Raw genomic sequence first — 22,593 nt, 5'->3', positions numbered from 1 at the left:
CCTCTAAGCCTTCTTTCAGTTCTTCCATTTTGTATGTTTCTTCGACCGCATCGATCCATTCCCAGATTTGGGGGCACTCCGTATCTTGCCACCTCCTTGGAATTAATCTCTTAGCGGCGTTTAAGAGATGCGGTGTAAGTGTTTCCCTATACCTTTTTATACCTTCTTCTCCCCCGTGGAATAGGACAACCCATGGGTCTATCTTTATCTTTTTCGTTGTAATCTCTTCCACGCAACCCAGTATGTTTTCCCAGTACTTTTTTATCTTTGGGCATTCCCACCAAAGATGAGCCATGTTTCCTAATGATCCGCAACCCCTCCAACAGTCCCCTGTCTGCTCTTCATTAAATTTTTTTAATTTGTCTGGTGTCATGTACCACCCCGCGATACATTTAAAGCTCATTTCGGCCGTGCGGCTATCTACCGCGGAGGAGTGTGTCAGAGTCAACATTCTCTCTATTGTAGCCTTATCTCGCTGTGAGCCTAATTCCCTTTCCCACTTTTCAATGAATGGAGGTATACCCCGCTCTCCCATTTTCAGTAGGATCTTGTATAGTATAGAAATGGTTCCTTTAGTTCTTTCTGTCGTACAGATTTTTTCCAGTTCCGACAGCTGATCCTCTGATCTCAATGGGTGTGGGAGATCTTGAATGAAATGGTTTAACTGCTGATACCTCCATTCATTGATTTCCATTAAATTTTTATTAAGTTTTAACTCCTGCAGTGTTTTAATGTGATCCCCATTCATTATATCTCTTAATTGTGCCGTGTCTTTTTTGATCCAGTGACCTCCTACTTGTGTCTTACCCGGTGCAAAGTAATCGTTATCTTTCAGTGCTATAAGGGGTGAATTGTATTCCTTCACAATTTTTTTGTATACTTTTTTCCATATTTTGAGTGCATTTTTTGTTATCTCGTGTGCGTTAATATCTAGTGTCCTAAATTGGGGGGGGGGGGGTTCCATATAATCTTATCCAACCTTACCTGTGTTAATTCGTTTTCTAAGCTTACCCACCTTTTTTCTGTGTTGACTCTAGCCCACTCCACCACTCTTGTTAACATAACCGCCTCGTGGTATCTCCTAACATCCGGAACAGCAAGCCCTCCCTTTTTTTTTGGTTGTCTTAATGTCTGAAGTGATATCCTATGTTTCCTATTTTTCCATATATAATTCATAATTAGTTTATTGAGGGCTGAAAGCAGCGTTCCTGGTAGAGCTATAGGGATCATCTGGAATTTGTATAAGATCTTGGGCATGATAACCATTTTACAGTAATTAATTCGTCCTATCCACGATATTGCTCTGTTTTCCACCCTTTTTGTTTCTTTCTTAATTTCATTTAACAATGGGATGAAGTTTATCGCATAGGTTTTTTTGATTGATTTAGCTAACAGAATCCCCAGATATTTCAATTCCCTTACCCAAGCAAAGCGATAATTCTCTTTCAAAAGTTTTTCTTCTGTCTTTCTTATGTTTATACTCATGATCTCTGTTTTAGTGATATTTAATTTAAAGTTTGAGAATTCCCCGTATTCGTTGCATAAATTTAATAGGTTAGGGATTGATGTTTTGGGTTCGGTTAAATAGAAGAGGACATCGTCCGCAAAGGCTGCGAGCTTGTGTTCCTCCTCTCCTATTTTAGTCCCTTTTATTTTTTGGCAATTTCGGACCTTGGCTAGGAATGGTTCCATTGATATCACAAACAGTAGTGGTGACAGGGGGCACCCCTGCCTCGTTCCATTTCTCATTTGGAATGCTTGCGAAAGACTACCGTTTATTTTTATTTTGGCCCTAGGGGACTGATATAGGGTATCCACCCAATTCGTCATCCCCTGGCCAAACCCCATGTCCTTTAGGGTAGCAAGCATAAATCCCCAGTCTACCCTGTCGAACGCTTTCTCTGCGTCTATCGACAGGAGTAGGCCTGGGGATGTCATTTCTCTCAGTCTCCGGATTATCAGAAGTGTTCTTACTCCATTGTCTCTCCCCTCTCGCCCTTGAACAAAACCCGTCTGATCTGGGTGTATCAATTTAGTCATTACCTCGCTGACTCTCCCGGCCAATACCCTTGCAAACAATTTTATGTCAGTGTTAAGCAAGGATATTGGTCGGTAGCCAGGGCAGCTCCCAATGTCCTTGCCTTCTTTTGGGATGACGGTGATGGTTGCCTCGGAGGCCTCCTTACTTAGTTTATATTTTTTCCCCAGGCCATTGAAGTACTGGCATATCCTTGGTAGTAATATCTCCTTACATTTTTTGTAATACATTATTGTGAAGCCATCTGGGCCTGGGCTTTTGCCTGAGGCTGAGCTTGTCAATGCTCTTTTAATTTCGTTTTCCGTAATTGGTCTATCTATCTCCTCGGCCTCTAATTGACTGATTTTTGGAAGTCTTGCCTCTTTTAAAAAAGTTTCAATCTTTTTTTCTTTCTCTCCTTTCTGCCAGTTCTTTTGTTTTACTGAGTATAGTTTTTCGTAATATAGTCTAAATGTTTCGGCGATATCTTTTGTTGTATGTAATACCTCCCCATTATCATTTTTAATTTTGTCGATATAGTTCCTTGATTTTTTTTTTTTTACCATCCGAGCCAGATGTTTGCTCGTTTTATTTCCCCATCTGTATCTCTCCCTTGCTATTAAGTTGAATTCCTTTCTTGTTTCTTGATCTATGAGATCTTTAAGTTCGTTTCGTTTATTGACCAGGTCCAAGTATAGGTCTTGTTGCTTTCCGTCTTTCTTATGCTTCTGCTCCAAATCAAAAATCTCGTCTATTAGTTTTACTTTTTTGCTAATCGCTTCCTTTTTTCTCCTTGCTCCTTCCGAGATCAAAATCCCTCTAATCACTGCCTTATGGGCGTCCCATAGGGTTGCTGCCGAGATTTCTTCTGTCTCATTAATCTTAAAATATTCTTCGAGTTCTTTTTTAACCCTAGTTATACTTTTCTCTTCGATCAGTAGATCTTCATTCAATCTCCAGTTTTGGTAAGACCTTTGATTACATGCTATATTTATTGATATACTGATGGGCGCGTGATCAGAGATCGTCATGGGCTCCACTCTCGTCTCGACCACATCCTCCAGCATTCTATGGTCTACCAAGATGTGGTCGATTCGGGAGTAGCTGCCATGTACCTGGGAAAAAAAAGTGTAGTCTCGCTGGTTTGGATTGAAAATCCTCCATGTGTCTACTAACTGACTTCTATGTAGACTTTCTTTAACTTTTCTTAGTTGTATACCCTGCGTTTCTGATGTTAGATGAGACTTATCGACTTTTGGATCCATACTGAAATTTAGGTCTCCTCCTAATATTATCTTTCCCCTACTGTAATCTTTTAATTTCCTCAATATTCCCAAAAAGTATTTCGTCGGGGAAGTGTTAGGCGCATATACGTTTGCAAGGGTATACTCTTCCTCCTCCAACTTCCCTCTCAGGAAGAGGAATCTCCCTTCTGGATCTGTTAGTCTATCTGTTAGTACAAATCTAGTTCCTTTAGCTAGCCCGATTGCTACTCCTCTAGCCCTCTTGGATATGGTGTCCCCATAGAACCAAATAGGGAAGTCAGGTGAGTATATCCTTACATTAGATCCTAATGTAAGATGGGTTTCTTGTAGGAAAGCGATATCTGCCCTATAGTATTTTAACTCCTTTAACACTTTATGTCTCTTGGAAGGGCTATTTAAACCTTTTACATTATATGAGAGGCATTTTATTACTGGCATCTTCGTGATTTGTAATATCTCCTCCCATCGTCCCCAGGGCTGGGTCTACAATTTTCTTTTCTAATAGTTACGCTTTCTTCTGGTTGTCTGGGTGAGACGGGGTATCGACCTTCCCTTCCGCCTCCCCCTCCCTCTCTCCTTTCCCCCCCTTCTCCCCTCCCCCCCCCCCTCCTCCCCCTCCCCCCCCCTCTCCCCTCCCCCTCCCCTCCTCCCCCTTCCCCATTTGGCCTATGAAAGGCCCCTGAACCAACTACTATGTCTTGGTTCAGAACACTCTGGGTGAGGTTTGTTGGGATTTTCCTCCCCCCCCCTATCTTTTAGACAGAGGGGGAGGAGGGTCGGTTACACTCGTCTCCCCCCTATCTCCCAGGGACCCTCTCGGGTCCCGAAGGCAAAAAGGGGGAGAAAAGAAAAGAAAAAAGGGAGAATCACAAAGAAGGACAGGAATAGTGTCAGACCCAGGGGGCCATCCGGCACAAAACGAAATAGGGTCTGAGAAGGAAAACAAGAAAGTATATGTTGTACCGAAAGACCAGCCAGGCCGGAGGAAGTAAGGGAGAGAGTGGGAGGGGAACTCTAAATAGAGCCCCCTCTTTCACTCCACTCCTCCCCTCAGCTCCAGCCCGGGAGATCGGGCACCCGGATATCCAGTTTCCTACAGAACTCATGTAAATCCTCGGGGAATCTCAGTATTGCGGATCTTCCCTCCCTTGTCCCAATTAAACAGGCGGGGAACCCCCAAGTGTATTTGATATCCAGGTCTATCATCTGTTTCAGGAGCGGTTTTAACAGCCATCTTCTTGCCAAAGTTTCAGGGGCTACGTCGGTGAAGATCTGAAGATTTACCCCTTCAAAAACTAAAGGGGGATATCCCCTCAGCTTCTTCCAGATTTCTTCCCTGTCTTCATAATATCGGAACCTTATTATGACATCTCTAATTCGCTCTGGGGACGTTCTTTTCGGATTTCCAACTCGGTGTATCCTTTCGATCATGATTGGGTTATCTGCCGGTCTTCCCAATAGTAAATTAAATATCGTCTGTGATATTGTCCTGAGGTCCTCTCCTTTCTTCTCTGGTAGTGATCTTATCCTCAGATTTTGCCTCCGATTTCTGTTCTCCTGGTCTTCCAGTTTATAGAGCGTTTGCCTCTGTTGTAGCTGTATCTGTGTAATCTGATCTTTTAATAAGTTTAAGTCTTGCTCTTGTTTCTCTACTTGTTCCTCTACTGATTCAAGTCTGGAGAGCATGTGGCCGAGGTCAGTCCGCAGGTTCTGTATTTCGCCCATTATTGTGTTTTCCATTTTTGTCAGCATCTCTGCCATATCTCCCCTTGAGAGGGGCCGAGCGTCTGACCTTTGTTCCTCCCTTTCGCTGTTCTCCAGTCCCCCCCCTGAGGACCCTTCATCTCTTAGTTCCAGGGATGTTTCTCTTGAAGTTTCGCTCTGGGGCTTCTTATTCTCCGTCTTTTTAGCTTTGTTTACTTGTTGTTGTTGTTTTGTTACCCCCTGGGCTCCAAGAGCTCGTGGGCTTTCTCCTCTAGTCATGAACGGTCTTATTGAACTTGTTGCTGTTATATTACTTGGGGTGGTGGGGGGTCCCCCCTTTGTGGATCTGCTTGTCATTCTGCTCATGTCAATTATTTTCCTTCTGATTCTCTTCCCCAGCTTGACCTCTTGGTTTCCCGCAGGAAGACAGCGGTCTTAATGTAGATGGAGGTAACCCGTTTGGGATACTGGATACAGTCCCCCTAGAAGTTTTGTTGTGTAGTTTTTTCCCTTTTTTTTTCTTTCCTTCCTTTCCCTCCCTTCTCTTCCTTCTCCTCCTCCCTTTTCTTTCCCCCTTTCAATGTGTTATCCCCTTTTATCTAATGATCTTATAGTCCTGGGCAGGGTTTCCAAGCAATTATCCAGATTTATTTCCCCCTTTGCTGTTTCCTTTATTTTAGAACGTAATCCTAATCCTTGATCTCCCCCTTCTCATAGGGCCAATCCTCTGTTTCATATGGTTAAATATTGGATTTAGGATGTCCCCCGGTCTAATTTCTAGGGGAAATGGTAGACACCTTAACTAGGGGGGTAAATTTTTCACGTGCACCCCTATTTAACGTTCACTATAGGGGTTTTTAACAAGAGGGATAAGAAAAGATTTTACATTTTTCTTCCCTTTACCCCCCTTTTTCGGATCATTTTCTCTTTCTTCTTCCCTTTAAAAAGAAAAATAGGAAAAAAAAAACGGACTCCCAATCTCGCTCCAAGGGGGGGGGGGGGGGCTCCTAGGTCTCTCTGGGAGAGGGATATTTCTGAGAGTCCTTCAGTCCACAGCAACCTGAGGTGTGCTGAAAGATGTCTCCCACTTTAAAGTGATATGGTATGAAATGTGGTATATGATATATGGTATAGGGCAACCGGGACAGAATATGTTGATAAAGGTTTACAGGTTTGCCTGTTCTACCTTTTTACAGCTATGGTTTTATCTGTCTTTATGTTTAGGACAGGCGTCTGTTATCGGTTATACTTCCCAGTTCCCTCCATATTTTGATCCTCCTATTAATAAATGTGGGGGATGTTGAATGACCCCAGTGAAATTAACAACCATGTCTTATCCCTATTTAGGCACCACTTCTCGTGCAAAGAGAGAAAAAAAAGGGGAACATGCAGCATGTAAGACACTTTTGATTTTCCCCGCAGCAAGCTCGGAGTATCTCCTCTTAGGCATAAAGGTCTCCAGAGATCAAATGCTTACAGTCCCTTCAAATCTCCATATCTCCAATTCTTCCTAATACATATTTGGCCACATATTTGATCACAGTTCAAAAGGTCAAAGAATATACCTCATGTCTCTTGGGTCCGTTAGGGAAGGTGCTGGCGTTTTTACCGGGGCTCAGCTTAATGCTGCTGGCTCATCATACTCACGTCCCTGGTCTGGTATGCAGCTTAGCTGGAGGGGAGTGAGATCAGCTGATGCCGTCCTCCCCGAGCATCCGCTGTCCCTCTCGATCTGCAGCTCTGTCTCCTAGTGCAGCGGCGGGCTACGGTACGGCTCTGGGTGGCAGCCAACAAATCCCTGCCCTCGGTGCGACGGGTTTCCGCGTTCCCGGCCGTTCCCCGGTGTCCCGCTGTGTAGCGTCCACGTGTGCCCGGGGGGACGTCGCCACCTCTCCTGCTTCAATCCGTCCCTCCTCCCGACTCTCCCATAGCTTCTTCCTCCTCACCCCAGAGCGTGACGCGTCCTCACGTCCTTACGTGCGCGCGCCCGTCATGGTGTGTGCGAGGTATGCGGTTCTGAGAGCGATTCCTTTCTCATGTAAAGAACACCCCAATGGTACGGAGCTGAGTGGGGGCCGTCTTTCCCTCACTGTGCTTTACATGAGAAAGCGATTCCTTTCTCATGTAAAGCACAGTGAGGGAAAGACGGCCCCCACTCAGCTCCGTACCATTGGGGTGTTCTGAACAGGAGCAGGAGAGGACAGCAGGGGGAACACTGCCATGCAAATCTTCAGGAAGGATTCACCTGTTGTTCAGTGAGTGACAGGCACAGTTGGTAAATCTGGGAGAGGCATGCCAGGAGTGAATGTGGAGTCAGAGGGAGAGACTGTGATGTTACTGGCATTGGAGTCGGGCTTCTGCAGGCAGAGTTTGCATAGGACTGACAGGGATCAGTAGTCCACCTAGATACAGCTGGCACAAAGGGACATTTTCTATTGCTATTGGTTACTGCACCAAAGTGGCTCGCGGTCCCCAGCCAGCAAATGGTGTATCTACAAAGGTAGGACTAAGCACTAAAGTTTGGTGTGAAACACGTCAGATTTTTACCCCGTCTGCTGTGGCATCCTTTTTGTGTGTGTTTTTGATTTTACAATAAAAGCAATTTATTTTTGGAGTGCGGCTGTCCAGAACGTTTTTCCTTCATTTTTCAGGACTAATTCAGAGTTGGGCCTAGCCAAGTGCTAGCTGCATAGGGATCCAAGTATTGCACAGTAGAGGAAGTAACAGTTCATCAAGAAGTGTTATGCCGAAGGAGTCTGGGGCTTTAAAAACTATGAATAGAGGTTCCAATCTACATTTTCATTGATTAAATGCTATTGGTCTGGGCATCCCATAACCCCTTTTACCCCATCCAAGTTTAATCCCTCGATAAAACAACAAAAAGCAAGCTGATGGACTGTTCATTGTCTGGAGAGTGACTGGAAGTGAATGCCAGGCTGAGCAGGGTGACAGGTGTAACTACTACACTCAGCGACCCCACGGGGGCATCGCTACAGTAATGTGTATACAATCATGAGTGAGTTATGTGTGAATGTGCATGGAGCATAATATAACATGTGTAAATGTTGAATGGGGTTAAAGGGAACCTTTCAGTATTAAAGCAATAAACTATCATAACTAAGTGAGAAACAGCAGAATGCCTTTTTATATCCTTCAGGAGGAATAGTCCTCTCATGCACGCTGATAATCCCGAAGAGTACCATATATCGACAACTATATGAGTCCCATCACTCCCCCTTTTCCTTCAATTCCTCCACAGGTGTCCCCCTCTCTTTCCTTGACATTGCTTCCTACTTGAACTTGTATCTATTTCATGCCTCCAATCAGAGTTTTCCGCAATATCCCCCTTGTCCGTCGCGGGGGGGGTTACCTCACCTGGGTTGCCTGATACCACACTTCACCACCTAATTATGGGTGAGCTTTTTTTCCTTTGTTTTACCTTTATCTTGTTATTGCATTGTAGTACTATGGCTATTGTTGAATTTATCATATTTGCATAACATTAATTGTATTTAATTGCTTTATAGATTGGTTCTCTTGAGAAAGCGGTTTCACCGCGAAACTAGTCGAGGCATAGACCAGTCTATATGTTTGCAACAACAGAACTGCCCGGGGGTACTCCCTGAGGTCCTGTTTTTTCAATTTTACCATGTATTCTTTGTTCAACAATTGTATGTAATAAAATATATTTTTATATTATATGTATGTTATTTTTTACCCAGTACCGAGATAGTCCCATAAACGCCCCCTTTTTGGGGGGAGGGGATTTTTAGAGGACCAGCCCTAGCCACTGTCCCTCGTCCCCTGTCCCCATCCCTTCTTTTAACTATATGAGAGCATAAACACAACACCATCCTCCCACAGTGCACTGCAAAAACTTTTTATGCAGTCCCAGCTACTTAAATGTTGAAGATGGGATGGTGGAGTGTTACAATGGGAGCAAATGTTTCATTGTAATCTTCACCAAATTTTTGGGAGTAACCCATGGCAACTAGTCTGGCTTTGAATTTGTGGATATTCCCTTCTGCGTATGGCTTTACTTTGAAAGTCCACTTACTTCCTATAGTTTTGTGGTTAGGAGGAAGCTCTGTGGGTGGTCAGATTTTATTTTCCTGATGTGACATTATTGTTCTTCTGCTGCTTTTCTGCATTTTTGGGATTCATGTTTTGGCAGTGTTCTCTGTCTTCTCAGGATGTTGGTTCAGGGGCGCATGCGCGGAGTCTAGCGGTGCGGACATGCACTGCTAGAGCTCCATACCGTACGGGAGGAGAGCTGCCGTTTAACATAATCCTGCAGGTATTTAATATATCCACCGGTATCAGCTAACACTCGGGAACTCGGGGCTCCGTTTTTGTGGTGAGAAATGGTTCTGGGAGGCGGCCGTTCCAAGTTAAATAATCCCCTCATGAAGGACTCACGGGGGGAAAGACCGCCCCCCTCCTCATACACTGCCTCTATGCGCTCTCACAGGCATAAACTAACACAGCCTGACTCCCCAGCTGATTCAGAGGGTGAACTTTTTACCTCACAAGATTCTACACAGAATTCATCAGTATCCCCAGCCATATTAAAACAATTTGAGCGCATGATACATAAAGCTTTAAAGCAAACTTCTGAGCAAATTACAAGCAACCTCACTAAAGAAATAAGAGAACTAGGTAATCGCGAATAGTTGGTAACTGTTACCTTGAAAATTTAGAGAAACAGATGGTCCGCTACGCGATATAAGAGTGAAATTTCATTATTATTGCACAAAAGAGCAGCTTTTAACATCTACCAGGGATAAAAAAGCTCGACATTTTTAAGGTAACAGTTACCATCTATTCGCTGATCTATCCCAGCTTACTATTTCTAAAAGGCGAGCAATGAAACCCCTACTCTTGGAACTACAAAGCCATAACATCGTTTATCAATGGGGTTTCCCATTCTCTCTACGTTTTGCTCATAACGGCTCAAAATACATTGGTAGATCTACTGAAGAACTTCAACAAACCCTCATAGACCTACACCTAATGGATCCTTCACCACACTTCAATGCGTAGAAGATCAACATGCTTTTTATCCACAGGCAACTCCTCTCAAACCACTCTGAAAAATGGAAACCATCCAACCCATAAGAGAGGCCACTTTGCTTCACGTCCCCAAGAATAAGACGACTCTATGGACTGAAAGAATTATCCACAGCGGAACTTTTTGCTCATTCTTCACCCTGATAACAGTCTTCGCCAAAGATTCATTGTTCACTCTCTATTTAAAAACAGCATATTACTAATATAAAAACTCTATGCTACATTTCATTTATCTATAATATTGCCTGTTTTATTATAAATTTTCCTATGTTCCAGCTGAATCCTTAAGTTTGTATACCCAAAACATACGATCAATGTTCTAAAACCTGACTATGGATTACTGCACATATAGTGCAGATGATTCAAGATACTTTAGACCTCCTTAAAGCTTACAGATGGAAGGTCTATAATCAGATACAATACTTATACTGGCTACAGGATTTAACTGTTATAGTCCTCAAAATTCAGCTGGCTTTTTTTTCTCTTTAAAAAAAAAAAAAAAACTATTCAAGGAAGTTCTACTGCACCATTATTACAAATTATAGGAGTTTCTCACTATCTCACTTAAACCTTTTCAGGTTGTAATATTGTTCTAACTTTATTATATGTTTAGGGCCCTCCAATTCCCTCTTTCATTCTCATAGCCTGATTAATTTCCTTACCCTGGGACCTCAGGCCTGCCTAGTCCCATTTTCACATTTCCCACTCCCCCTGTTTTCCCTTCTTTAATATCATTGGATTTAACATATCAAGTTTTATTTTAGACTGTGTGGTCTACAGATATGAACATTATTGTGATGGTTTCATTATAAGACTCTTCTCCCATGTAAGGCCTTACTTTGCCTCCCTCATTCGTCCACATATAATATGTGGGAGTCTGACGGATGCACCCTCTCCCGTGAAGGGAATCCCTATCCCTTTTCATGGGTAATCTCTGAACATTTCTCTATGTTGACTCATACAACATATTCTCTAATCATTTTTGTTTCAATCTCCTTCCTCACTTCAGTACTTGCCTGTATCTTCTTCTTCATATTCTCCAAGTTCACATGGATTGACTCATCTAACCAGAACAACACGCTACTTGGTAAGTCTCATTTTCTTATTTGGTTACCATGGCACCACTAAACATTCTATCCCTGAATGTTCAGGGAATTAACATACCCCAGAAACTAACCAAAGCCTTCCGAATATTTAATGCCAAGAAGGCACACATAGTTCGTTTACAAGAAACACATTTCACAAACAATTCTACACCCAAATTTGTCTCATTTTTATCCACAAACTTTTACAGCTTCGGCTACCACTAAACAACGAGGAACCCTCATAGCCTTTCATTGGTCTACTCCATTTACCCTCCAATCTCAAATTAAAGACCGGGAAGGGCGTTGCATAATTCTTAGGCCTAGTACACACGAGAGGATTTATCCGCGGATACGGTCCAACGGACCGTTTCCGCGGATAAATCCTCTCGAGGATTTCCGCGGATTTGGATCCGATGGAGTGTACTCACCATAGGATCGAAATCCGCGCCGAAATCCCATCGCGATGACGTGTCGCGCCGTCGCCGCGATGATGACGCGGCGACGTGCGCGACGCTGTCATATAAGGAATTCCACGCATGCGTCAAATTATTACGACGCATGCGGGGGATCCATTCGGACGGATTGAGCCGGTGAGTCTGTACAGACCAGCGGATCAATCCATTGGGATGGATTCAAGCGGATAGATTTTAAAGCATGTCTTCAAATTTTTATCCGCTTGAAATCCATCCCAGGGGATAAAAATCCGCGGAAACAGATCCGCTGGATTGTACACACCAGGGGATCTATCCGCTGGAGCCGGTCCGCGGATCAATTCCAGCGGATGGATCCTCTCGTGTGTACGGGGCCTCACAGGGCACATAATGGATACAGCAATTACTGTTATTTCATATTATGCGCCTAACAAACAACCAAATCTATTTATTTTACATTTACTACAAGTCATGAACGATCATAAAGGAGGAACGGTTATCTTGTGTGCCGATTCCAATCCAACTTGGTATCTCCCAGATATTATGCTGAAACACCCAACTCACCGGCTAATTATCGAAAAAGCTCTAAAAGAATATCTATCACTTAAAACCAGCCCAGAAATACCCTCATTAACACTTTGGGAAGCACATAAACCTGTGTTGCGTAATATATTTCAGAAACAATTTTCCTTATTCAAATGCGAACGAAAAACCCTTGCTCGAAAATTTTAATCTGAATTTAATACTGCCTTCATATCCCACCAAGAAAACCCATCACCAATAACAAAATCCCACCTTGACAAAACTCGCCTGGCATTTGACTTATTTTTAACTGAATCGGTCAATAAATCCTTTTAACGCTCTAGACACAATTATTTTACCAAATCTAATAAATCGGGTACATACCTAGCACGTACACTTAACTCAGCTAAATCCTAATGAAAGATATATACACGAGTTACCCTGTCAAAATTGTTCCGAAATTTCTCCTTAACCTCTTTATATACATCAACTAATGACACTGACTCAAACGCAGCGGATGCTTTCTTTTCTAGTATAAACTTACCAGAGCTATGTCTAAATCAAATGAATCTACTAGAAGAATCTATCACTCCAGAAGACGTAGCCAATACCATTAAAGAACTAAAGATAACTAAAAGACCAGGCCTGGATGGTTACTCTGCCTTATATTACCGAACTTTCACAAAAACCCTATCCACCTATATTAGCTGAAGCTTTTAATGTATTACTAGAAGGAAAATCCTTTAGACAAGAATCACTAACGGCCATTGTTTGTATGATCCCCAAATCTCTCACTGATGAAACTTCTTGCACAAATTATCGTCCAATCTCCCTCTTAAACCTAGATATCAAAATACTAGCCAAAATTTGGGCAAAAAGACTTAACAGGATTATAGGCAATCTAATCCACAGGGACCAAGTAGGCTTCATGATAACTTGCCAAGCCAGCAATAATGTACGTCGGGCAGTTTTATTAGCACACATAGCTAAAGCTCGCCATATTACTTCTCGTTATCTCTCCCTTGATATAAAATAGGCCTTTGATTCTGTGGTGCACCTGCTCCCCATATTCCTTTGGTTCAAGTATGCTGTGTGTTTTGATAGTGTATGACAGCTTACAGGTGGTATCCCCTTTGTAGACCAAGTGGATCTTCTAACTTCAGGCAGTTTAGCAGGATCTGGTGGGTAATGTGAGTTAGGTGCTGTAAGTTCCAGCTCTTGTTCTGACTCCTGCACAGGTTCGCTTTGGTCGACCTTTTTTCTGGTTTGCTGAGCATATTCACTTCACAGCTTTCAGGGATTGATGTTGCTGGTGATGGGCTCTCTATGACTTAATGTCACTTTGTCAGTCTTTGGGTGTAGGATTCTGTAATCCTTAGTTTGCTCGCTGTAGCCTACTAGAATTTCCACTATCCATCTGTTCTCCAGCTTGGATAGCTTCTCACTTGGAATATAGGCATATGCTTTACATCCAAACACTCTGATGTGCCCTATGCTAGGCTTTGATCAATGCCACATTTCAAATGGAGTACTATTGAGGGTAGTCTGTTCTATAGGTAGGTTCAGGGCTGTATTAACATAGGGGCTATTGGAGTTCCAGCTCCAGGCACCTCCTTCAATATGGGCCCATGCCAATGGCTTATCAATGTCTATGTGCCGCCCTGATTAAAGAGGAGCCCTCTGTGCACTGTACACATTGAGGAGACAAGTCTCAGCCACTGCAGCCGAGTCCTGTTTCTGCCGATGCCCGGCTTCTATCACAGGATCTGTTACATTCACACAGATCCTCAGTGTCTGGGGGAGGGGCGCTGATGTCATCCTAAGCGGCAGGAGTCCAGGAAGAAGGAAATCTACCATGCTGTTGAGATAAGGTTAGTGAACTTATTAGGGATGGAAGACTGTGCAGAAACTGACCTGGGGGTGTAATGATTGTGCTAGGAGACAGACTGCTGCTCCCCCCATGTAATGTGCTCTCTTGTGCCCAGTGCCCATGTTATGTGCTGTGCCTTGCAGTGCCCCCCATGTAATGTGCAGTGCCCACCATGTCATGTGCTGTCTTGCAGTGCCCATCATGTCATGTGCTGTGCCATGCAGTACCCACCATGTCATGTGCTGTGCCATGCAGTGCCTGCCATGTAATGTGTAGTGCCCACTATGTCATGTGCTGTGCCTTGCAGTGCCCACTATGTAATGTGCAGTACCCACCATGTCATGTGCTTTGCCATGCAGTGTTCACCATGTCATGCGCTGTGTCATGAAGTGCCCACCATGTCATGTTCTGTGCTGTACCCACCATGTAATTTGCTGTGCCCAGCATGTAATGTGTTGTGCCCACTGTGTTATTTGCTGTGCCGTGCAGCAGTGCCCACTGTGTTGTGCAGTTCCAACCATGTAATGTGCAGTGCCCACCATGTAATTTGCTTTGCCATGCAGTGCCCACCATGTAATGTGTTGTGTCCACCATGTAATGTGCTATACCATGCAGGGCCCACCACGCCATTTGCTTTGCCATGCAGTGCCCACCATGTAAATTGCTGTGCAGTGCCCACCATGTAAATTTATGTACAGTGCCCACCATGTAATGTGTTGTGCCCACCATGTCATGTGCTGCACCATGCAGTACCTAACATGTAATGTGCTGTGCAGTGTCCACCATGTAATGTGCTGTGTCGCGCAGTGCCCACCATGTCATGTGCAGTGCTCACCATGTCATGTGCTGTGCCATGCAGTGCCCACCATGTAATGTGGTGTTGTGTGGTGCCCACATTGTCATGTATTGTGCCGTGCCCACCTTGTCATGTGCAGTACCCACCATATAATATGTTGTCAACCATATAATGGACTGTACAGTGCCCACTTGTAATGTGCAGTGCCCACCATGTAATATGCTCAGCTGTGCCCACCATGTCATGTGCTTTTCCCACCATATAAGGTGCTGTGTCCACCCTGTACATGTGTTGTGTTGTGCAGTACCAACCATGTCATGTATACTGCCCACCTTGTAATGTGCAGTGCCAACCGTGTAATGGGCTGTGCCCACCATGTAATGTGCTGTGCCATGCTCATAATTGAATGTGCAGTGCCCACTGTCATGTGTTGTGCCCACCATGTAATGTGCTGCGCTTTGCCCACCATGTAATGTGCTGTGCTCACCATGTAATGTACTATGGTACTATGCTTTGCCCCCCCATGTAACATACTCTGCTGGCCACCCAGGCCCATGATGATCTTAATCTGTCCCTGGGTAGGTTGCAGTCATGACTGCTTCTCCACAGTATTTGTGAGGTAGGTTGGCATCCGACAACATGCACCTGGCCATTTCTGTAAGAGTGTGACTTTTCCTTTCTGCTACATCATTTTGTTCAGGAGTGTATGGTGTGGTTGTTTGGTGTACTATTCCTATACTTGTCTCTTCAGGTACGAGGCCACTTATTTTCTTATGTATTTTCCCTCATTGATGGTGTGTATTATTCCTGGTTTCCGTTGGAGTTTGTTGCTAGACATGGCAATAAACTCTTGAAGTTTCTCTGATGTTTCATTCTTGTTTTACATCAGATAAGCAGTTGTGTACCTGGAAAAATCCTCAATAAGTCAGTAGATATCTGTACACACCTAACAAGGGAGTTTTCATTGGACTGCATACGTCACTGTGTATGAGCTGCAAGAGGTGGATGGTCTTTCATTGAGAGGCCTGTGGAGGGGGAACACATGTGGCTTCTGCTTTTATACAGCACTTGCATTTCATGCCCCCTCGTCAGAACACACCGGCCAGCGCTCTCAGCCATTGGCTGAGAGCGTTGACCGGATGCCGGTCGGCAGACCTTTTTCAGTCATTCCCCTTCAACAGAGACCGGCCTGGCTGACGCACACACTGTGTTGGACGGCTTCTATTGAACTGGCCGATGCTGCCCAACATTTGGCCCGTGTGTGCTAGACAAATGTACTGCAAAAACAATTTCAGGTACTGTATGACATGCATCAAGCAAGCGTACAAGTTCTGTTTCTCCACAAAACTTACTTTAAGGCCACTTCAGCTACAGCTATGCATACAAGACATTAATTTTAATGGCACAAGAGCCATAATCCAACTAGTAAGTCTAGAGGGGTAACTATAGGCCTTCACTTCACTTTCCCGTTCTCTGATGTACAGGAAAAAGTAAACTTGAAATGTAGGTTTATACTACTTAAATACAAAATGTATAATAAATTATTCATCTTAGTTGTGGTCTACATATTGAATCATGCTCAATCCTCCAAGCTCACCTCCTTTCTTTGCAAATTTGGGGACTTCATGAAGGTGTAATAATTCTAATCTCCCTGTCACAACTTAAGTTTAAGCATCAGTTCCATACTCTTCAGTTAGCTGACCTTTGGTGCATACATTATCCCATGGACTGGGATTTTACCTGTTACTTATCCACACATTCTATGTATAGCAGAATAAATTACTATTTAACCTTGTGTTCTTAGCTGGAAGCCACAGGCCATATAGGAACTCAGTCGTAGTTTGATCATTTTGCTGTATAATTATCATTTCAACTACCTGGTCCACTGTGAGGAGAATGGTCTAGACTTATTAAAATCTAGGTAATCGGACCACAGAATCCTCCAACTCTTTGTGTTCCACCCAGCTTCAGGACTATGTCAGACGCACCACTTTCCCTCATGTGGACCTGATGTGGAGGCTCTTTTGGATCTGTCTTCCACAGAAGAGATTATTCATACAATAAAGTTTTTATTGTCGGGTAAGAACCCTAGCCCTGATGGCTTTTCAGGTGCTTTCTACAAGCAATTACAAATTCCCTGGCTGTCATTTTTAAACACTACTTTTAATACAATTTCAAACACTTACTCATTTTCTCAACAGTTTTTAGGAAGCTCATATCACCCTGATTCTGAAAGAACAAAAATACCCTACCCAGTGCTTGAGTTATAGGCCAATACCATTGATTAATGTGGATTTGAAAATCTGCGTGAAAATGTTGGCCTTTATCCCGTTACTGATTAACCTGGACCAAGTGGGCCTTGTTTCTCAATGGGAAGCTTGATTGGCCATTCCTTGCACAAATAGCTTTTATACATTAAATTATGGCTTTATACTTAACCCCCGAGACCCGGGAAATTAGGAAATTAGGATTATTGACCTTCTCGCTGACTCAGTGACCATCTCCATTAACATGCGTCAAGGTTGCCTGCATTAGCCCTAACACTTGACTGCCATATTGCATTTGAATACCTAAATTCAGGGCATTCTAGTGGGGGAAATGCCCATAAACGTATTTTTGCGGACAACCTCCTCCTACTTTATGTGTCCAGGCGCCCATGAATTTCATTCCCCTGCGTCTTGCTGGAGTCGGATTAGTTTGGTAATTTTAGTAATTTTAAAATGAATGTCACAAAATTATAATGTCTTCTTATCACCATATCTCGGAATGATTAGGATTTCTTGAAGGCCTCTTTTCTTTTCTGTTGGGAACCCATATTAATGAAGTACTTGGGAACTTTATCACATGAGGATAAATGATATGAACTTAAAGATGAAATAAACCCTGAAGGGTTTTACTTCCTCTTTGTTTCCCTGCAAAGGTAAAGCATAATGGGCTACTATGCATCGCTTAGTAGCCCATTATGTCTCACTTATCTGAAACCGAAGCCTGCGATGTCCCCGATTTCCTCGCTGGCAGAAAGCGTCCATTCTTTACCCCTATTCCTTCCGGGGTCGTGTGACGTCACTACGGCGCATGTGCGCGGGAGCCCCTTTCAAGAGTGCGCATGCGCCGAATACATCCGTGCATGCGCAGAGGACGGCATCGTTCGGGGACATAGTAAATATCTCCTAAACCGTATAGGTTTAGGAGATTTTTCCAGAACCTACAGGTAAGCCTTAATCTAGGTTTATCTGTAGGTGCAAATGGTCTGTAAGGGTTTACAACCACTTTAATTACCTGTCTCTACTAATCATAGGCTGCTCTCCCGGTCTTCAAGGTAACATTCCTGGCTAGGCAGATTGTCTCTATACAAAATAGTTTTTCTCCTTTTGTTACTGCAGTTCTTCAATATATTTTACCTGGGTCCTTGACTCGCTTGCATTATGACATCTTAGTTAAATGGAAGATGGAGTGTGGTGCGCTACTGATTGGTTAAGAAAAAAACAATCTATGCATTGGGTACCCATAGAGCCTTTAGCCTGTACCCGGCCCGCCACCGCTAAATGTCTGGCTCATCAGTGCAAGAGATGAATTCACGTGCACCCGGTCTGCGAACATTTTAACCACCATTCATAAGATGGCTACAGCACAGGCCTTAATTGTCAGGAGGGCATCCATGTATGTCTTCCTGGAAACACGCTCCCCGCGCACTGTTGTGGGCACGCATCGGGGAAAATCTGTGATGGCCATGTCCCTTGGACACAGCCAATCACAGATCATGGTAAATGGCCAATCACAGCTGCCATTTACCACGTGATCGTCTCTTCCAATGACAGATGATCTTAAATATAAACATATGGGATCATCTCTCATTGACGTCTCTCCTTCCTCACAGAGACTGCATGTGAGGAGGGAGGCTGGATGTCACAAGGAAAGGGTCCGGAGACATGCTGGAGCTGCATAAGAGAGCAATGGAGAGGGTAAGTATAAGTTGAAAAAACTAATCGCTGCAGGGAAAGGGGGAAGGGGGTAGGTGGGAGACCCTGCAGCGATGCCAGAGCCTTGAGGGAGTAAACCTGCATGTTCCCTTAGGGTGAACTGGCTTTGTATTATTGAAGCACCTTTAAAGTGAGGTAAACCTATACTGTTATTATTACTATGTTAGGATTATTAATATGTTCATTTATTAGCGGAAAAAAGTTGCTGACCCCTGCCATAGAAGGTTTTATGCCCCCCGTCCCCTTTAAAATCTCTCCGCTGGATTAGACTGCCATATCATCCATCTATGGAATTGCTAACTCCCCTAAGAGCTTAATTTTTCAATATGCCTTGATAATGGGAAGCCTGGAATTTCCTCTAAGGCCGGGTACACACGGACAAACATGTACGTGAAAGCGGTCCGTCGGACCGTTTTCACCGTACATGTCTGCCAGAGGGCTTCTGTACGATGGTTGTACACACCATCGTACAGAAGTCCGCGCGTAAACAATACGCGGGGCGTGTCCGCGGTGTCGCCGCGCCGATGACGCGGTGTCGCCGCGACAATGACGCGGCGACGTGGGCGGCCCGCCTTTAAAATGCTTCCACGCATGCGTCGAAGTCATTCGACGCATGCGAGGGACGGCGGGCGCCTGGACATGTACGGTAGGTCTGTACTGACGACCGTACATGTCCGAGCGGGCAGGATTCCAGCGGACTGTTTTAAAACAAGTCCAGGAATATTTGTCCGCTGGGAAAAGGCCCGGCGGGCAAATGTTTGCTGGAAAAGGCCCGCTCGCGCCCACACACGACCAAACATGTCTGCTGAAACTGGCCCGCGGACCAGTTTCAGCAGACATGTTTGGTCGTGAGTATGGGGCCTAAGCCTTCAAATTCCTCAATTCCTTCAATGGCCCTCCTCTTACCCTTTGCTTATTAGCCATGGTATTAGCTCCTTTGGTCTTAAACCTTTAACAGACCTGTCTTCTCAAAGTTCTCCTTACCTGGGTAGATGGCTCTACTACCTCCAACTTGAGCACTTTTATATACACCTCTCCACCCATGGATCACTAGGGATTGAACCTAAGCATTTTGATAACTCTAATTTGAGCCCTTTCCTTGAGGAAACTGGGTCACTTGCTTTCTGAAGAAGATTGTAAGAAGTCCTTCTTTTAAATATTTAAGTCACGTATAGCCAGTTAAACACAGGAAAGAAACTACTAATTGCTAATCAGATGGTGCACATGCCCTGCTGTGTTATATAGGATGCTTTCATCAATTTCTGGTTACTGTTGCAGCTGGGGTGGGAAAGCTGGCACTATGGCCCACATCTGGTGGTCTTGTTCTCCTATTGGAACGTATTGTAGTACCATTTTCAAACTATGCTATCAAATCACTGGTATTGCTTGCCCAGAGACACTGGAGGTGGCCTTGCTCTCTGTTTTACCTGGTTAAGCAGTATCTGCAAAAAGGTTGTGCTTCCTAGACATTGCAAGACACCAGCTTCCAGTTTCAGGGAATGGGTTGCAGAACTTAATCATTTAATGAGGATATAGGAACCTATGGTGATCTTAGAGGAACGTTATCTTAAGTTTTTAGAACTTTGGTCTGCCTGGATCGATTTCCCTGGCTCAGATAAACTTCAGTCCTTTATTTGACACTTGCTACTTAGAGTGGTTTTTATAGGTGGCATATTGCAGTGGTCAAGCAAGAAACCGCTCTGGCAGAAATAGAAAAATTGCTAGCAAAAAACAGTCAGATATACTGTGCAATAAAATCTAAAAAACAATATTTTGCAGTGTTAATACAATAAATACAATTGGTGTTTGAACAAAGAAAAAAGTACAATAACAATACAGTAAGTGTAGTCAAAAAGATAGTGACACTTACAATCCTGACATCCAATTTCACCATGTGATCCACAACCAGAGATAAGATGGACTCTTACCAAAACAAGTTGAAAGTTGACTCTATTACAGAGCCACATGTGACTGTACTGACCACCAAGTCAAGATATGTCAAATCTAAGGAAGTTACAGGTAATTCAGGTACATCTCAGGCAGGTATGAGGGAACATGATGTAACCGTATAAATAAAGCAGGAGAAAATCCACATAGTGAAACTGTAAAAAGATATTTAATGATGCAAAGGAGTTCAAAATATTAAAATATAATATGATATAATATGATAAATGAAAGCTCTGTATACGCCCATGACGTCAGTTATGACAAAAGGATGGAGCCAACGTACATGACGTTGCCACACTTTTTTACCTTGCATGCTATTTGGGTCCTGAACTGAAAGTGAGGAAAAATTCTAAACTTTTGCACCTTTTGACTATTCACTGAAACCGGAAACCTGGGGAATTCTCTGATAGGGGAACAATTAATGCAGAGATTTTCCTTTACTTTAGAGAGATTTATTCTTAGGGCCCTTTCACACTGGGGCATTTTTCAGGCGCTTTAGTGTTATGTTAAAAAAAGCGCCTGTAAAGCGCCTGAAAGAAGCTGCATCTGCAATCCCAATGTGAAAGCCCGAGTGCTTTCACACTGAGGCGCTGCGCTGGCAGGGCGTCAAAAAAAGTCCTGCAAGCAGCTTCTTTGCAGCGCTTTAGGATCGTTGAATACACCGCTCCTAAAGCCCCCTTCCCATTGAGGGAGCTTTTTTAACGCCAAAGCACCTGAAAAACGCTCCAGTGTAAAGGGATCTTAGCGGTGCTTTACCAGCATTTTTCGGGCACTGGCAGTGTGAAAGGGCTCTGAAAGCACTCAGGCTTTCACATTGGGATTGCAGATAAGGCTTCTTTCAGGCACTTTACAGGCTTTTTTTTAACGCCAAAGCGCCTGAATAATGCCTGAAAAACGCCCCAGTGTAAAAGGGCCCTTACTGTCTGAGTTTATAAGACAAGATGTCAAAAAACATGACAGCGGTTTAAACTGTTTCATTTTTAAAATGGAACTAAACCCATTGATTTACCGGTTTCCCAAAACCATTACATTCAAGTCTCCCCATAAATAATAACTGTCACATTTGCTTGTGCTCTCAAACAAAATGGCTGGTGCCCAGGCCCGGACTGGCCATAGGGAAAACCGGGCAAATGCCTGGTGGGCCACGGCTGCCCGCAGGCGGCCCTTGGCGGCCCTTAGCGGCCCGCGAACGGCCCGTGGCGGCCCGCGAACGGCCCTTGGCGGCCCGCGAACGGCCCTCGGTGGGCCGCATGTCACATCTCCCCAGGGGTGTACCAAGGAGTTGCAGGCCGAGAGGGGACGCCCAGTTTACCTGATAGCAGAGATCCCCCACCCCCCGCCACCAACACAGCACCAGATAGAGAGAGATGAGCAAGGAGATTTCTCCCCTCCCCTTGCTGCCCGCAGGACCAGTTAGAGGAGAGGAGCTGCTTGTACTCCTCCCCCTCCTCTCGTCCTCTCCTCATGTGTCTGCCCCGCCCACTCTCCCCGACAGACACTGTTCTGCTGCCTAAGGGATGTGGGCGGGAATATTCAAGATAAAGCCAAACAGAAAAGAAAGATGGAGTCTGATATCCATCCAGTCAGTCCCTCCTGCCTCTGAGTGAGTACTGTGAGTACTGTAAACTGATGCAAGGGTGCTCTTCATTCCCTTCTCTCTCTCTCTTCACCTTTCTTTCTTTCTCTCTTCCTATTATCTATCTATCTTTATCTATCTATCTATCTTCCTTCCCTTCTTTCTTTCTATCTTTATCTATCTTCCTTACTATCTATCTATCTATCTATCTATCTATCTATCTATCTATCTATCTATCTATCTATCTATCTATCTATCTATCTATCTATCTATCTATCCACCTTCCTTTCGTTCTATCTTTATCTTTCTTTGTATCTATCCATCTTTCTT

General features: G+C 44.0%; 1 protein-coding gene and 1 long non-coding RNA gene across 2 annotated transcripts in view; both read left to right on the top strand.

Annotated features, from left to right (window-relative positions):
* Window positions 1-22,593, top strand: part of IDUA (alpha-L-iduronidase) — a 205,583-nt gene that overhangs the window by 77,892 nt on the left and 105,098 nt on the right. The gene's annotated exons all lie outside the window — the stretch shown is intronic.
* On the top strand, window positions 7,586-8,685 carry LOC120913984. The gene is made up of 2 exons (XR_005743604.1): window positions 7,586-8,400; window positions 8,514-8,685. It is a non-coding gene; the product is annotated as an uncharacterized LOC120913984 (long non-coding RNA).

Source organism: Rana temporaria, chromosome 1 (assembly GCF_905171775.1).
Source record: "Rana temporaria chromosome 1, aRanTem1.1, whole genome shotgun sequence".
Classification (NCBI taxonomy): domain Eukaryota; kingdom Metazoa; phylum Chordata; class Amphibia; order Anura; family Ranidae; genus Rana; species Rana temporaria.
The sequence above is the reverse complement of the archived record's forward strand: the minus strand, read 5'-3'. Positions and strand labels throughout refer to the sequence as shown.